The sequence below is a fragment of the Etheostoma spectabile genome, unplaced genomic scaffold (genome assembly GCF_008692095.1).
Source record: "Etheostoma spectabile isolate EspeVRDwgs_2016 unplaced genomic scaffold, UIUC_Espe_1.0 scaffold00001129, whole genome shotgun sequence".
NCBI lineage: Eukaryota > Metazoa > Chordata > Actinopteri > Perciformes > Percidae > Etheostoma > Etheostoma spectabile.
In genome coordinates, this window is record NW_022602693.1 from 1,497 (window position 1) to 11,503 (window position 10,007).

Genomic DNA, 10,007 nt, shown 5'->3' on the forward strand with positions numbered 1-10,007 from the left:
GGAGCGAGATGTTTCAAATACAAATTCTTACCTTTTTTAAAGCTTTTTCTCCTATTCTCTATTAGATCCGGTCCCATATTTGCACTAGAATTATCAGGGTAAATTCCAGATGTACCTATTAAGACTGAAGTTATTATTGCCCAAAAGCCAACAGCAGCAAAAGCCCTATTGAACTAAATAAATATTGCCTTTTTGAGGGGCTTAACATACTCAAAACTTACCCGTTTGGTAATTGCATTAGGTCTGCTGAAAGTATACGTATTTTAAGGGTTTTCATGGGCGCACAAAAATGGCTAGCTAGTGCCTTTGTTACCATATATAGCATGTCAGACATACAAAAATGTCCCCCAGAGCCATACCCTAAACCCAACAAGAAGTCCACCATTTTGAATTGAAAGTTCGAAATTAGTGCTATTATTAGTTTTGGCCATTTCCACGTCATACTTTAACAAACTCCTCCTAGAGATTTCATCCAATCAACTTCAAATTAGGTCTGTGTCAATTAAAACCCTCAACGATGAAAACTTATTAAAGGCAAAAACTTTTTGTCCAGTGTGGGCGCGGTGGCCATTTTGACCATTCATGGATAAACAAAGAAGTTGTTGTAATTTCAGTGCAATTGGCCAAAATTTCTCACGTTACTAAGGGTAATAATGTGTGGTCTACATGTGATACTGAGCCTCCCCTATGTTAACCGCCCCACTTACTCAGGCCACGCCATTCCATACAATGTGTGAAGTGTCATTTAACTCAGCAGAGAGTCCTTCTTCATTGCTGAGGGTTTGTCCCGCCCCTAATGCTTTAACCACGCCCTATTTAATACTGGTGACCCATTTAAGGTAGAGTCTTGTTGATGTATCATTGAACTCAGCAGAGACCTCCTTTTTTATTGGTAAAGGTTTGCCCCGGCCCCTATGCTTTGGCCACACCCCCTTTCACAGCTAATGAACTGTATGATGTACAGTCTTGTGTGAGGTATCATTGAACTCAGCAGGGAGTTCCCGCTTCATTGGTGACGACATTGCAGTGTCGGAGTGCTGCGCAAATGCACAGTTGCAAGGAGCGGTGTCCGCCAGTAACCCCGGTACGCGCAGAGGAGCGAGGCCCCATCCAATGCTGCTTGCAGCTTTAATTCAACTTGTTTTGGTAAACTAGAAATGCCAAAAAACATTGTTTCATCATCAACAACCTTGTCAAGAGCTCCAGTGAAAATGAGGAAGTCACAGGCATTGAGACAGAGAGTCAGAACAGCGGGGGGAGACCACCTGTGACAAGCTACAGCACCTCCCCGGTGTAATGAGCAGTACGTCTGCTGGAATATTCAGTCAGTAAGGATGCAACTTTTTGTAGGGAGTTCCTGCAGTCCCTGTCTGTGTTGCTTGTTTGTCCAGATGAATAGTTTCTGTGTAATTCTATAATTTTTCTAAAACTGAGTGTCAACTAGTTCTGCATTTTCGTGCATTTTCCTGCCTTCTTTTAGCATCTGAGCCCTATGAACCATTCCTATCAAAGGGTGGATTATTATTAACTTTTAAATATTTTATTTGACAAAGCTGGTATTGTTATTTATAGTAAATAGTAGTTTACTAGTATTAATAGTAGTCAAAATTCAGAATTGTTTGTAGTAGGGGACTTTAAAATGTCACATGTCTGCACATAGCTGTGGTTTATTCATGTGTTTACTACCTATTTTCTGCTTTGGTTTTGAAACCATTGAACATTTGAGAATGTTGGCTTCTGACAAACAAACAAAAAAAGAGTTCTGTAGAAAACGCCATCAACAAAAGTATATTATGGTAACGGTGCCTCATGAATCATATTTGCTATAGTATTGAAAAAAATCCAAACATACCCGGGCCTATTCACGCATACACGTAACACATGCACATATGCAATTCATTCAGTTATTCACAAACACATAAATACTCTCTCTCTTCTATCTCTCTTTGCCTCTCTAACACACACACACACACACACACACCACACACACACATTTGTGCCAGGAACATTCTGTTCACCTCCACCTCCATCACTGAAATAGTCAGTTTCTTATGGTAATACAAAACTTGAGTGTCATAATTGCCTTAGTCTAGAACAGACAGCAGCAGAGAAAGTACATCATATATAATCTACCCTTCAACACACTACCCTTCAAAAATAATCTAATTCACTTCAAATTCAACTATTCTATTCAATGGGAGGCAGTTATTAGGAGTCTGAGGTGTTAATATGTGTGCTGTGTGTCAGAACTGGAGGCCTGTGCCTGTCTAGCAGTTCCAGCTGCGTTGGGTTGTGTCTGTGGTTTGAGGCCCTCCTAGTTCCTGCGAGCAGATTCAACCTCTCAGCCTGCAGCAGCTGGCAGCCATCAAGCTGCTGGCAACACACATATACACACACGCTTACATGCACACACATGCTCACACAGACGTCCTTCCATAATTTCCATGGTAATCAGTAGGGAGCCAAAACGTGTCGTGCCAGGGGTAGGGAGGAAAGGGGGCACTCTGCTTAGTCCTGGACCTTTGGTTTGGTTTGCTTAGGTGATCAGAGAGAAAGAACAGGAATTGGACACAGATGGGTGAGCCATGTAATGTATAGTTTAAAGGGTAAATCCGCTTTATTACAACTTGGGTCTTATTTTCATAGTTTTGCCACTCACACAGTTGATTGCTGAGATCCAGGAAAACAGCAATAACACTAAATAGAACAGATAGGTTTTAAAGGAGCAGTTCTACATTTTGTAAATACTCTTATTAGAATTCTTGCCAAGAGTTAGATGGGAAGATTGATACCAATGTCATGTCCGTCTTCAAGCTAAGTTAAGCTAATCAGCAACTGGCTGTAGCTTCATATTTACCGTACATACATGAATGGAGTATTAAACTTCTCATTAAACTCTTTTCCAAACAGTTCATCCATCCATCCATCCATCCATCTTCATCTGCTTATCCGGTATCGGGTCGCGGGGACAGCAGCTCAAAGCAACCAAACTTCCCTTTCCCAAGCTACATCATCCAGCTCCGACTGGAGGATCCCGAGGCATTCCCAGGCCAGGTTGGAGATTTAATCCCTCCATCTAGTTCTGGGTCTTCCCCGAGGCCTCCTCACAGCTGGATATGCCTGGAACACCTCCCTGGCCTGCAACCCCTCACCACCCCTTCCATGCCTCGATATCCTGTCCATAAATTCTACAAACAGAATTGGTGACAAAGCGCAGCCCTGGTGGAGACCAACCCTCCCCTGGAACAAATCTGACTTACTGCCGAGAACCCGGACACAGCTCTCGCTTTGGTCATAAAGAGATTGGATGGCCCTGAGAAGGGACCCCCTCACCCCATACTTCCGCAGCACCTCCCACAGTATCTCCCGGGGGACCCGGTCATACGCCTTCTCCAGATCCACAATACACGTGTAGACTGGTTGGGCATACTCCCAAGCTCCCTCCAGCTCATCCTTGTGAGAATGAAGATCTTATCCGTTGTTCCACAACCAGAACTAAATCCGCATTGTTCTTCTTCAACCCGAGGTTCAACTATTGTCCGAACCCTCCTTTCTATTACCTTGGAGTATACTTTACCAGGAGGCTGAGAAGTGTGATACCCCTGTAATTGGCACACACCTTCTGGTCCCCCTTTCTGAAGAGGGGAACCACCACCCCGCTCTGCCACTCCCTAGGCACTGTCCCAGACTCCTACGCAATGTTGAAGAGGCGTGTCACCAAGACAGCCCCTCCACACAAAGAGCTTTCAGCATTTCTGGACGGATCTCATCAATCCCTGGCGCTTTGCCATTGTGGAGTTATTCATCTACCTCAGCGACTTCCACCAGGGAAATTGACAACAATCCCCCATCAGCCTCAAGCTCTGCCTCTACCATAGGGGTGTATTAGCTGGATTTAGGAGTTCCTCAAAGTGGAACCGCTCCTTGAGGTCAACAGGATCCCACCTTACTGTACACAGCTTGGTGGTTCCCCTCTTCCCCCTCCTGGTTTTCCAGAAGCACCTTGGTGCCAACCAAAAGTCCTTCTCCATGTCTATCCAAACTTCTCCCACACCCGCTGCCTCTTTTACAACAGAGGCTGCAACCCTTCGGGACCGTCGGTACCTTGAAACTGCTCCTGAAGCCCTCTGGGATAACATATCCCAGAAAGACTCCAGCTTCCCTGACCACCGGTGTCCACCAGGGTGTTTGTGGGTTACCGCCCCTTGAGGCACCTAAGACCACAGCTCTCCACCGAAGCTTTAGCAATGAAGTTGAATATTGTCCACTAAGGTTGAATGCCCCCAGCCTCCACATGGATGCACGAAAAGCTCCGCCAGAGGTGTGAGTTGAAAGTCTGTCGGACAGGAGCCTCCCCCGACTGTTCCCAATTTATGTGGGCAAGAAACTCTTGTTTATGCCGGCATAGACCAAAACCCGTGTAATGTGGCTTCATGCTGTGTAGGCAAAATATTACAGAGGTAAAGATACAAATCTTGAGCACAAGCGCGATAAAAGTTGCTACACTGCATCATTCAAATGCAAGACTCTTCCACCATTTGGGGGGTAAGAGTAAGCCTGCTGTTTTGCCTGGCTACTGAACAAAACCTTGAATGACCTACTTTTATTCAAACCCCAATTCCTCCACCCCTTGCCTCCTCACACACGCACAGCACAGCTAATACACTGAGACTGAATGGGGATTGAAAGTGTGAAGTGAATCGCCCAATCACAAGACACACAACTTTCAATGAGACCGTTTCTAACCCAGAGGCCAGTCCAGTCAAAAAACAAGTACAAAAAAAAAACACCCACATCCCACGAGGCTATGTGTTTAGAATACAAACAAGCTGTTTGGGATGAGTGTGCAGTAGCCTAGTGGTAAATCACTGCCATAAAGGCTATCAACAACCTCCTCCTTCCAAAACACAATTCAATTATGGATGGTGCAGCAAAAATAGAGTAACAGGAAACATTTACAACAGCAACAATAATTGTTTGGATCCCATTCCACAGGAAGTCATTACCGTAGATTTCAAGAATATCTTTATCATCCAAGTTACGAAAGAATTTCCTCCTCTGGTTGGGATAATATTTGTGTTGGTGTCAGTAAAAGGACAGAGAGCAGAGCGCTGTGGAGAGGGGTGGAGTTACTGACAGAAAAGGGAGTGGCTTCCGACGCCTCCTAAAGAGATTCATCTGAAAAGCAGAAGTGTTTCACTAATGTCCACTCCCCTTCCTGGCTAATCAGCTCTGCTCAAACTTTGCAGATTAGGTAGGTTGTTTAAAACATTTGATGAGTGCAGACTGCTTTCCTCTGCATGAGGAGAGGAAGAGAGGAGAGGAAGTTCTATGACAGTGCTGATGTCTGCCGCAGGAGAGCCTTGGACTCAAATTTCCTTACACACAGTGAAAAGTGATCCACACCACAAGTCCACACCTCTTCCTCCAGTTCAATATCCCCAGCTGAAATACAGAAGACTTGCCTGTCATGTTGCATTAACCAAGAAGAAGAACTATCCCACAGAGGCCCCCGCTAACCGCTATCAGATCAGCTGATAATGACTTTCTTTTATTACGCTCATGATGGGAAGGACAACCCCAGCGTTGCGAAATGCAACTACTTAGTGAGCTGATAGATGCTGGCAGCCATTTGTAATCAAAAGGAGGAAAATGGCTGTTTATTAAATCTACAGTTGTGCCGAGTGAAGCATAGCCTCGGAGTATGGCTTTGGAAGAGAGGAAGAGGCCAACATGGCAGCTTTAAGGCTTGTGAGGAAGAAGAGAAAGAGGGATTCCTCTTTGCTCTATTTATTTTTTGAATAAACTGTTTTTAACACAGTGACTATCAATTTGAAGGACCTTTAATATAAGACTATGGTCTGCAGGAGAAGCTTCCTGAGAAAAACAAAGTTAAGTATCCACTGTAATCCTTCCTCCAACCTCACACTATTCTTCAAACACTTCAGACCCACAGCACTAATGCAAACATTGTCACGTCAACAAAGTGCAGATCTGATCCTTGCCATGGTGCTCTTACAGCTTCTTTAAAACATCATAACTCTATTTGAACACAGAAAAAGTGCAGAACTGTTAACATCATTCTGCCTCTTTAGGTCATCTAACTGTAAAGAGGTAAGTGGAAAATGATGGCTATGTTACTGCCATGCAATCAACCTATATGTTGTCCTCCAGGCAGAATCAGATATACACTTTATGCTGCCTGACATCTTTGCTGTTCCTGGCAATATGTGGGGGTTGCAATGTGGCCCCCAAAGTGTGTCTGACCCCGCTTAGGGAGGCCAGAGCCCCATGTGCGCAAGGTGATGACTAGTGAGGGTCAGCATTGGCTTGTTTACACATTAGAGACCACACAGACAAGACACGGCTAAGACAGCATATGTATGCCATGTGTGTCTCAATTACAAGCAGGCCATGGCTGTTCAACTGCTTAGCACCAACGCCAGTGATGAGAGCGAATCATAACACTTTGTTACAGAAAATCTAATATAATCTTTACTTAATTTTCACATTCTATCAGAACAGTCTGAACACTGCTGTCTTCATGTCCCACAACAGAAACGTGTACTAGAGATCATCTCTTAGAAAGGACTCCAGCCTGGCTGAGGTGACAGAGCAGGGGAGAGTCAGAGATGTTGTAAATGTTTGCATCTTTGCATGATTTTGTCTACTGTGTTTGTGGGGTAGTTCCATCCGGCTCAGCTTTTATTGGGACATTGTTGCAAGAAAAAAATTATTCTAAAGCAGACAAAAACGTGCAAATTGCCGTAGTTGCATCAATGGGAGCTGGTCTCAACTAATGTCTTGATTTTAGGGCTGTTTTACTGTTCTCTGAGTAACTCCTTCTTGAATCCCTTAAGTGAAGGAGTCTGAATCCAAACGGCATAATGGCATTCCCCTCTCACATTTAGTGTCTTTGAAATAGTGTATTGCTGCAACTGAAAAGGGAATTAATTACAGCTTGTTATCCTATGCCTATGTTAACTCATAACATAATGAAAACACTACTGTGTGAAGTGGGAAAATGTTTTTCTTTCACCTATATTCGGTTTCCTTCTTGTTTTGAATGCAAGATCACAGGTATGAGATTTTAGATAGAAGGTATAACTTCATTATCCAATGAAACATCAACAAAAATATATAAACAAAATGTATTGTTCTTTTTGTATATGTAAATAATATTTGTAAGAAAAAAGTTGTTTCCATCATTTGCAGCATTGCACTTCAGAATACAGATGAGTATTAAATAATCTGCCATCTGTGCACATGCTTGTTTATAGCCATACAGTAACTATTCACTGTAAACTATACAGCCAGCCATTTTCCAGCTCATTACTGATTTGAAAAACAAAGATACATCCTCACTACATCACTGCAGCAAACCAACTGCTGCATATCAAATGAATAAAGATTGACACTTTAATAAGCTTCAGCTGAGACATCAAACCTAAATCAGAATAAAGTGTAAACTGTAAAATATCTGAGAGTCTTTTCATATCCGATTTGTGTGTGCAGGAGTGTGTGAGTGTCACCACAAAGAAAAACAAACACACTACAACGCTAACTAGCCCTGAGAGCTGAGGGCATCTTTCAAGTGGCTGGGCCGACCGTGCAGCCTCTCATCTCCCAACCTAACCGCACTCACAGGTCACAATGAGAGCTTTGATCACGCCAAAGTCTGATTCCCATTCATATGCTCAGCCTGCTCATTGATTTTCCAAAAGAAAGGCTGAGGAGCTGATATCAGTCTGCTTGAATGAAGCCCCACCGTCTCCTTTTAACACAGGTATGCATGTGTATCAGTATCAGAGGAAGTTCAAAAGCCAGAGCTGTTACATTCCTGGAGTTTAAGGACAGCAAGCCCCAATAAGATATGAGGAGTAAGTGGTATTAAAGTCCAGGACAAAAAGATGATAATACATTTGTCAGTTTTGTGGCAGTGGCTCAGAGATCGTCTGCGAGAATGTTTAGCATAAATAATTAAGGATGAGACAAATCATTGACATTGTGTCCCCAGCTTCTCTTTCTCATCAGCACTTGAAAGCTGCTTTAAAATAGTATCACTTCAACAACAAAAAACCTAATTTGGTACTTTATTTTCAAATGATGAGAGCTACACTTGACACTATAATTCTACATGAATAAATCATCCTCTTGGTCTTGTGGCTTAATTGATTTTTTTAGTAGAAGATAATGCATATTTTTTATTTTTTAAATTCTTCTAATGAAGCATTATATAACAATGCTACTAAGAAGTTAAAGTAAATATTTTTAATTAATATAATTCCATGTTTGCCTGCCAATGGCTGCAAGTGGCTCCACAGAATATGACAAGATATCAGTCCAAAGATGATCTGTGCAGGCATGACCAACACCAACAATGATGAAATCACACTGTAGCAAACTGTAATATCCACACTGCAATGTAAAACAGGAGCGTGACATGTAAACACTCAATAATTATAGTAATTATTAAGTATATATTATTATTATTGTTGTTGGCATGTATTACACTAACATACATGACATTTTAAAAGTGTAACCCTCAATTGTATATGCATAATAAGAATAAGAATAAGAATAATAAGAATATAATAATACGACTACTACTATAATAATAACAATAATGAAAAAGGTAGAGGCTACTGAAAAGTCTAATAAGCGTCATTAAAGACCATCAGTTATTATTTAACACTAACCATGCTTGTTTCCCTTCGCCTCAAACACATGCATCATTGGAAGAGAAAAACAAGTCAGAAATAGAAAAGTTGAACGGGACAGAAACTTCTTACCTGGTCCCTCTGGATGCATGGCAGAGAGGTCCGGCGATGTGACTTACTATTGGACTGACTGTTTGCCATATCTGAGGCTATCACAGAACTGGACCTCCTGCGCCTTTTAAATACAGGGATCTCTTCCCTGGCTCCAGTCACAGGGGTGCAGCCCTCCTTGTATCTCCCTTGGTTGGGAAGGAGCTTGTCAGCATACCTCGCCAGCAGGATGCCCAGCACTCCAACCAGGTACGCTATGTACGGTCTCCAAGTGGCCCGAACTTTTTGCAGTGAGAAGAGTGAAATAGTCCTGACTAGGCTAATGAAAACGATCACAGATATGCCCTGATTCAGCCGTGCTACCATGAGTGCGCCGGTGGCCACGCAGATGAGCACGACCACGGCTGCGTCGTGAATGAAAACAGCTGCTCATCTGTCCCGTCCAGGAGAGACCTCGCCGCTGCTTCGCCCAGGTGGCACAAGGTTAGAAGGGAGAGAGCTGTCTGGATTAGAGCTCCGCAGCGGATTAAGTAGACACCGACCCAAAAGAAGGCACATACGAGGGTAAACAATGGGGAAACAACACTCCAGCAAGTTTGCAACAGCTCCGCAGCGCAGCCTGACACAAAGTGAAGGGGAGACGATGAATACGAGAGACTGTTGTCAGCGTTGCTGCTGGCTGCAGCTTTCCAGTCTGCACATTTGACCAACAGAGCGAGAAAAATCGAAAGCGACCCCACGCACACCGCACTTCGGAGTCTCTGGGAACTCCATATTTTTGTGAACATTAGCCTCACCCACGACTCGTAATGTCGGTCCCGGCACAGTGGGATGACACATGTTTTCACATAACCATTGCGATCCGGTGCGCTAAAGTTTTTTTCACGAGTGCTCTGCGCACCGGTTCTGTCAGATTCTGCAGGCATCGCCATCACTCATGGCAGATATGAAGTATGAGGAAGTCTATAATGCATCTATACCAGTGTTGTCATGGGACGTGACATGAGTTAGTGACAAATTTATTGTACGCATATTGAAAAAGTACAGCGAATGCGATGCGTTTCCAGTTACGCATAGAGATGTGCTGCCACTGAATGCATTTCCTTTGTTTTTCCAGGTGCGGGTTGAGAAACAGCTGTCCGAAACAGCATGAAAGAAGCCTGAATGACAGAGTAATTAGGATGTTACTCAGATCTAGGGCACTGCTTCACTGCACATACGCGTCCTGCTTTCCTC

At 43.3% G+C, this 10,007-nt stretch overlaps 1 long non-coding RNA gene across 1 annotated transcript; it reads right to left on the reverse strand.

Annotated features, from left to right (window-relative positions):
- Nucleotides 1–861: 861 nt before the first annotated feature.
- Nucleotides 862–8,785, reverse strand: LOC116674834 (uncharacterized). Its single transcript, XR_004328218.1, has 3 exons — nucleotides 8,775–8,785; nucleotides 3,946–3,949; nucleotides 862–986 (listed from the first exon to the last, which is right to left on the reverse strand). It is a non-coding gene; the product is annotated as an uncharacterized LOC116674834 (long non-coding RNA).
- Nucleotides 8,786–10,007: the final 1,222 nt, after the last annotated feature.